This window comes from Perkinsus marinus (genome assembly GCF_000006405.1).
Source record: "Perkinsus marinus ATCC 50983 genomic scaffold scf_1104296966240, whole genome shotgun sequence".
Taxonomy (NCBI): domain Eukaryota; phylum Perkinsozoa; order Perkinsida; family Perkinsidae; genus Perkinsus; species Perkinsus marinus.
In genome coordinates, this window is record NW_003203996.1 from 3,009 (window position 1) to 10,400 (window position 7,392).

The 7,392-nt window shown below is 51.8% G+C and overlaps 9 non-coding genes across 9 annotated transcripts; all 9 read right to left on the reverse strand.

The window, feature by feature from the left end:
• Positions 1-5,027: 5,027 nt before the first annotated feature.
• Pmar_PMAR019408 lies at positions 5,028-5,099 on the reverse strand. The gene has a single exon. It is a non-coding gene; the product is annotated as a tRNA-Asp (tRNA).
• A 197-nt stretch (positions 5,100-5,296) lies between these two features.
• Pmar_PMAR019409 lies at positions 5,297-5,368 on the reverse strand. The gene has a single exon. It is a non-coding gene; the product is annotated as a tRNA-Asp (tRNA).
• Positions 5,369-5,565: 197 nt separating this feature from the next.
• Pmar_PMAR019410 lies at positions 5,566-5,637 on the reverse strand. The gene has a single exon. It is a non-coding gene; the product is annotated as a tRNA-Asp (tRNA).
• A 197-nt stretch (positions 5,638-5,834) lies between these two features.
• On the reverse strand, positions 5,835-5,906 carry Pmar_PMAR019411. Its single transcript has one exon. It is a non-coding gene; the product is annotated as a tRNA-Asp (tRNA).
• Positions 5,907-6,103: 197 nt separating this feature from the next.
• Pmar_PMAR019412 lies at positions 6,104-6,175 on the reverse strand. Its single transcript has one exon. It is a non-coding gene; the product is annotated as a tRNA-Asp (tRNA).
• A 197-nt stretch (positions 6,176-6,372) lies between these two features.
• Pmar_PMAR019413 lies at positions 6,373-6,444 on the reverse strand. Its single transcript has one exon. It is a non-coding gene; the product is annotated as a tRNA-Asp (tRNA).
• A 197-nt stretch (positions 6,445-6,641) lies between these two features.
• Pmar_PMAR019414 lies at positions 6,642-6,713 on the reverse strand. Its single transcript has one exon. It is a non-coding gene; the product is annotated as a tRNA-Asp (tRNA).
• Positions 6,714-6,910: 197 nt separating this feature from the next.
• Pmar_PMAR019415 lies at positions 6,911-6,982 on the reverse strand. The gene has a single exon. It is a non-coding gene; the product is annotated as a tRNA-Asp (tRNA).
• Positions 6,983-7,179: 197 nt separating this feature from the next.
• Pmar_PMAR019416 lies at positions 7,180-7,251 on the reverse strand. Its single transcript has one exon. It is a non-coding gene; the product is annotated as a tRNA-Asp (tRNA).
• Between the last annotated feature and the right edge of the window lie 141 nt (positions 7,252-7,392).

The following is a 7,392-nucleotide window of genomic DNA, read 5'->3' on the forward strand; positions in this document are numbered from 1 at the left end:
TCCTGGTCGCGTGGGTCTGGTGGGGCGGTTCGGTACGAACCGACCCTAGAAGTATCGATGAGGGAAAGACACTCAGAGACACAGAGTCTGAGTGACACTCAGTGAGTGTGCCGACAGTGCGTGTCTGCACCCTCTTCGGTACTTGCTCCCGGGAGTGGTGGGATTGGGATAAAATACAGAAGATCCTTCAGCCCGTGACCCTGTTATGACAAAAGGAAAGCGGGGAGGATCCGCTCGCCTCACCGTTACATCTCTGCAGTGCGAATTGGTAGCGGAGCGACGCGACCATCCGCATCGGTATTTAACCTAGGTTAACAAGTTAACCTCTATTAAATATCCCACTCCTGGTCGCGTGGGTCTGGTGGGGCGGTTCGGTACGAACCGACCCTAGAAGTATCGATGAGGGAAAGACACTCAGAGACACAGAGTCTGAGTGACACTCAGTGAGTGTGCCGACAGTGCGTGTCTGCACCCTCTTCGGTACTTGCTCCCCACACCAGACCCCGGGGCAGGAGTAGCAGGAGACTTGCTCCGAAGGCTATATGGGCTGCCCATAATGGGCACCAAGCTTTAAGCGGCTGCCAATCGACACCGGGTTGGCACGAAAATTCGAATAACCCATAATCCCCGTGTCAGCAAAATCCCGCGGCCTGCTGAGCAGACTCTGCTTGTGTGAGGGTCTAAAGTGATACGGCTTAGTTACAGTCTAACTGTTAGACTATCATCGATTCACAGTAGCTCACGATCGTTTAGCTCGGCCTGTTAAATGCGCGGTTTGTCACATCAATGAATGTTGCTCCCGGAGCGAGATCATCCTCCGCCAGGATTATTCCTCTGCTCTCGGCGGGGTCCGCTTCTACATCTGCGGGTGGTGTGCACAACCACGGAACACCAGCGCCTCCCGCAGTGTGTCGACCAGAAGCATCATCTCCGAGACTTGAGAGGTTCATGCCCAAAAAGGCCACCTCCGACCGGAGACCATCGTTCCCGATGGCACTGCCATCATGGCAGTAGAGTGTAGTTCGAGACTAGAACCGTTAGCCTGTCCAACGTTATCGGTGGTGGTATTCAGCGGCACTCCCTTGGCCGGAGGGCCGCGGCTCTTGGCGCCTGGCTTGACAGTGTCGAGCCCTTGACAACAGAGAGGAATTCTCGCGTCATGAATCTGATGACGGTTAATGTTTCTGTTGACCTAGGCTGATTGGTTGAGTCAGAGTCTCTGACAAAGACACTCGCTCGTTCTTTGGCGGCCGCCGTGAGTGGCACCCTCCCAACAAACAAATACGACTCTCAGTGAGAGTCTCGCACAACCATTGGTACCGTTGATGGTTGTGTCACAACCATTATGAGAGACCGACTCTCACGGCGGTTGTCGTCCATCATTTCGATGGGCAACCACTTTCGCTAAAGCGGGTTATGCGCTCGAACGAGTTATGGTCTCCACTGGTAAATCTGAGCTTGCCACTGAGCACTGGCAAGCTTCGCCTGGCTGCTTGTTCGATGGAACCTGATTGATCGCATCAAGTTGTCTCGGCCAAATGCTGTCCGGATGTTCGAGAGTTCGCAGCGGTGTACCACGATCTCCGGAACATTTCGGATTGCAGTTTATAGTCTGAACTGTCAGCTCAGAACTGAGTTCCGATTGCTGGAACACAGTGAAACCCACAGCAAAATCCGAATCGGAGAAATTCAGGATCCTGGCCTTTGAACGGCGCCGATCCGATCGCCTGGGCTGACCGCCTCAGGCCATATTGAAAACCGGAATGGCATGTCGTTGACAATGTCGACTTGACATCACTTGGTTTCCTCCTGCCAGCGAGAGGATTGATGCCATCGACTGGATCGACCCGAACCACTATTTTATTCATATTATAAGCTGCTGACCAGGCGGCAGTCATCGCAGTGCAAAGCGACCCCATGGTAGTGAGCGAGGAGGTGAGGGCCTCACCGTGAGACAGTCTCACTGAGCCTCCGATTGTCTAGCTCTCCTAAGCTAGGCGACGAGCTCAGCCCGCTAATACCAGCGCTTCTCGACGAGTGACACTACCCACTGAGCGATGACTAATGACAATACTTACTATGGCATGTACATCGTGAGTGTGCCAGAGTGCATGACAGTGTCATGATGACACTGTATGAAACCAATGGTTTCAAACCATACAGTGTGCCATCGGCTTGAGTTGAATAGATCCGCTCCCAACTTAGAACACCAGGCTGGGCCAGGCTGGCTGGCAGCCTGTGTCCCACGGATTCAACGTCCTCTTCAAGCTCGCCTCACTCGAGCCGTAACCAGTTACGGTAGCTGTCGGTACGGGTAAGCAGAGTCCAGGACTCTGAGACACAGAGAGGACCTCTCTGCTACGCGTGAGTGCGGCACTCGCACCGCAGTAACTTCGTGAACTTTTGCTCACATGCCGCTTTTTTTTAGCAGTTACTTTCAGGAGCCTGCCGTTCGACTATGGTGAGCGGTCGCCGACGAGAGTTTCTCGGATAAAGGCAAGAATAATTCATAGTGTCCTCTTAGACCCAGAGTCAGACGTCTACTCTGATAAAACTGTGGGGCATCGCAGAGGATGTAGACTCTGCTGATCCAGCATCACCGACCTGATCAGTCTGATGATCAGACTGATCAGACTCTGATCAGTTGGATGGTACTGGATTACCGCAATCGATTGCGGAGCCTCGGTTCTCTCGAGGACACTGAGGAAGCGCAGCCATCTGGTTGCTAGCGACCGACGTCTGAGCTCGACAATGTGCTTCTAGACTGGCAGTGCCCAGTGACCGAAGAGGAATTGCCACGATGCACGGTTAGCCTCCACGGCATACACTGAGGTGAGGTTCAGTGAGTCGTCTGAGTCACGTTAGATGGCTGAGCCTTGGCGACTCGCGGGACGCGAGCCGTGTGAAATACACGCTGTGTCCTATACCATGCATTATGCATTATGCATAGCTTGACAAGCCGTACGCATGCGGCTTGCAGCGGGTGTGTGCCGTCATGTAATAACAATATTAGTAGTTATGTTACGGTAACACTCATCGGGTTTTCGTCACCTGGGCCGTGATATTCCCACGGTGATACTTACAATTTGCAAGTGGCACAGGATATCTCGGTGCGCTGCGTTGCGTAGGCTACTTAGAGTAGCTCCTTGTCACAAGGGCTCTATGTGCTGGAGCACCCTTTATGGGTCCCAGATACATTAGGATTGAAGTATCACATCAGCCATATGACGCGTGCTGGCAGCACGGTGCTGCGCGTTAAGCACGCATGATGTACGGGTCTGAACCTTACAGGGTAAGGCTAACATTGGTAGTGTAAAGCAGTCGTGGCGTCGCTATAGCACGCGGTCGACCATCGGCATTGGAATCCGTTAGTTCCTGAGACAGGCGACCCCTCAGGCTCGACGATCGCCTGGTATTTGAACGCTGAGGCTCATATCTAGCCTGCCGTCGTCTAGAGGAATGTCCAAACTCAAAGATGCTGCATGGGGAGAGTTGCCCTGGTCACCAGGGCAACTCTGATCACCAGGGCCTGGTGCTAGTTGGAAGGCATAAACGGACTCAAAGCCTTGTCCGCTGCCTTGCAGAGGTGTATGCGGGCTTGCAACGCTGCGTAGCATCGCTACGATAGCGACAGTGGCTATATATTACAGGGGCGCAAACAGCCTGTATAACGCAGGCGTACAATACTGCCATGCCGCTGCATAGCGAGGGTTGCCCTGTCCTCTTGCAAAGACATGCACTACCTCGCAAAGCAGCTTCGCCGAAGCTGCCTAACAAAAGTTGTTCGATCCCTTTGCAGAGGTGTACATAGGCTCACAACGCTGTAGAGCGGTAGCTACCCTCTCCGTTTGCGGGGGCATGAGCAAGCCTACAGTGGCTCATAGCGATGGCTGCCATGTCCTCGCTAGAGGCATGCACGGGCCCACAAAACTGCATGGAGGCAGCAGCCCTGTCCTCGCTGGAGGCAAACACGGAGTTACGAGGCTGTATGACGACAGCTACCCTGTCCTCGCTGGAGGCGTACAGGGGGTTACAAATGCTGCATAGTCACAGTTGCCCAGTCCTCGCTGGAGGCATACAGGGTCTTCCGATTGCTGGCAGCAATTTGCTGCGTAGCCACAGCTGCCCTGCCCTCGCCGGAGGCATACAGGGTCTTTGCAACTGCTGCATAGCCACAGCTGCCCTGTCCTCGCTGGAGGCATACAGGGTCTTTGCAACTGCTGCATGTCGACAGCTGCCCTGCCCTCGCAGGAGGCATACAGGGTCTTACAAATGCTGCATAGCGACAGCTGCCCTGTCCTCGCTGGAGGCATACAGGGTCTTTGCAACTGCTGCATAGCCACAGCTGCCCTGTCCTCGCTGGAGGCATACAGGGTCTTTGCAACTGCTGCATGTCGACAGCTGCCCTGCCCTCGCAGGAGGCATACAGGGTCTTACAAATGCTGCATAGCGACAGCTGCTCTGTCCTCGCTGGAGGCATACAGGGTCTTACAACTGCTGCATGTCGACAGCAGCGTAGAAGGGCTTGTAGTAGCTCAGCGACGGTCACCACGTCTTCTTGCACAGGTATACACGGACTCGTAGTAACTCATAGCGACGGTTGCCGGATCTTCTTGCTGAGGTATACATGGGACCCATGTCATGGGTCTACAATATCGCGTGGCGACATAGGAGCAGCGATCGAGGTGACCATGAGAGACAGCTACATCAGAGAGCCCGAACAACGCAAAGTTCAATCTAGAGTGGGCACAAAAGCAAGCAGGCATATGATGACCTAGGGCTCCATTACTCATGAACCTCACGATTGGCAACGATAAAAATACAGAAGATCCTTCAGCCCGTGACCCTGTTATGACAAAAGGAAAGCGGGGAGGATCCGCTCGCCTCACCGTTACATCTCTGCAGTGCGAATTGGTAGCGGAGCGACGCGACCATCCGCATCGGTATTTAACCTAGGTTAACAAGTTAACCTCTAAAAGAAACGGTCGCGCATAAATGTGTGAAACGCCCTTGTCCAGAAATACCACTTCCACGGCCGAGAATTGAACTCGGGTCTCCTGCGTGACAGGCAGGAATACTAACCTCTATACTACCGCGGAATTGAAGGTGGTTCAATGTCTAAATAGTGACGCAAATTACCATTTTCAGCTACCAGCGCACATCGCGGCGGGCGTGAGTGGAGAGAGAAAGTTGAGTAATTTTTTCGAGGCAGCAAATGATTCGCAGAGTGGTGCAAAAATCAGTAAAGAAACGGTCGCGCATAAATGTGTGAAACGCCCTTGTCCAGAAATACCACTTCCACGGCCGAGAATTGAACTCGGGTCTCCTGCGTGACAGGCAGGAATACTAACCTCTATACTACCGCGGAATTGAAGGTGGTTCAATGTCTAAATAGTGACGCAAATTACCATTTTCAGCTACCAGCGCACATCGCGGCGGGCGTGAGTGGAGAGAGAAAGTTGAGTAATTTTTTCGAGGCAGCAAATGATTCGCAGAGTGGTGCAAAAATCAGTAAAGAAACGGTCGCGCATAAATGTGTGAAACGCCCTTGTCCAGAAATACCACTTCCACGGCCGAGAATTGAACTCGGGTCTCCTGCGTGACAGGCAGGAATACTAACCTCTATACTACCGCGGAATTGAAGGTGGTTCAATGTCTAAATAGTGACGCAAATTACCATTTTCAGCTACCAGCGCACATCGCGGCGGGCGTGAGTGGAGAGAGAAAGTTGAGTAATTTTTTCGAGGCAGCAAATGATTCGCAGAGTGGTGCAAAAATCAGTAAAGAAACGGTCGCGCATAAATGTGTGAAACGCCCTTGTCCAGAAATACCACTTCCACGGCCGAGAATTGAACTCGGGTCTCCTGCGTGACAGGCAGGAATACTAACCTCTATACTACCGCGGAATTGAAGGTGGTTCAATGTCTAAATAGTGACGCAAATTACCATTTTCAGCTACCAGCGCACATCGCGGCGGGCGTGAGTGGAGAGAGAAAGTTGAGTAATTTTTTCGAGGCAGCAAATGATTCGCAGAGTGGTGCAAAAATCAGTAAAGAAACGGTCGCGCATAAATGTGTGAAACGCCCTTGTCCAGAAATACCACTTCCACGGCCGAGAATTGAACTCGGGTCTCCTGCGTGACAGGCAGGAATACTAACCTCTATACTACCGCGGAATTGAAGGTGGTTCAATGTCTAAATAGTGACGCAAATTACCATTTTCAGCTACCAGCGCACATCGCGGCGGGCGTGAGTGGAGAGAGAAAGTTGAGTAATTTTTTCGAGGCAGCAAATGATTCGCAGAGTGGTGCAAAAATCAGTAAAGAAACGGTCGCGCATAAATGTGTGAAACGCCCTTGTCCAGAAATACCACTTCCACGGCCGAGAATTGAACTCGGGTCTCCTGCGTGACAGGCAGGAATACTAACCTCTATACTACCGCGGAATTGAAGGTGGTTCAATGTCTAAATAGTGACGCAAATTACCATTTTCAGCTACCAGCGCACATCGCGGCGGGCGTGAGTGGAGAGAGAAAGTTGAGTAATTTTTTCGAGGCAGCAAATGATTCGCAGAGTGGTGCAAAAATCAGTAAAGAAACGGTCGCGCATAAATGTGTGAAACGCCCTTGTCCAGAAATACCACTTCCACGGCCGAGAATTGAACTCGGGTCTCCTGCGTGACAGGCAGGAATACTAACCTCTATACTACCGCGGAATTGAAGGTGGTTCAATGTCTAAATAGTGACGCAAATTACCATTTTCAGCTACCAGCGCACATCGCGGCGGGCGTGAGTGGAGAGAGAAAGTTGAGTAATTTTTTCGAGGCAGCAAATGATTCGCAGAGTGGTGCAAAAATCAGTAAAGAAACGGTCGCGCATAAATGTGTGAAACGCCCTTGTCCAGAAATACCACTTCCACGGCCGAGAATTGAACTCGGGTCTCCTGCGTGACAGGCAGGAATACTAACCTCTATACTACCGCGGAATTGAAGGTGGTTCAATGTCTAAATAGTGACGCAAATTACCATTTTCAGCTACCAGCGCACATCGCGGCGGGCGTGAGTGGAGAGAGAAAGTTGAGTAATTTTTTCGAGGCAGCAAATGATTCGCAGAGTGGTGCAAAAATCAGTAAAGAAACGGTCGCGCATAAATGTGTGAAACGCCCTTGTCCAGAAATACCACTTCCACGGCCGAGAATTGAACTCGGGTCTCCTGCGTGACAGGCAGGAATACTAACCTCTATACTACCACGGAATTGAAGGTGGTTCAATGTCTAAATAGTGACGCAAATTACCATTTTCAGCTACCAGCGCACATCGCGGCGGGCGTGAGTGGAGAGAGAAAGTTGAGTAATTTTTTCGAGGCAGCAAATGATTCGCAGAGTGGTGCAAAAAT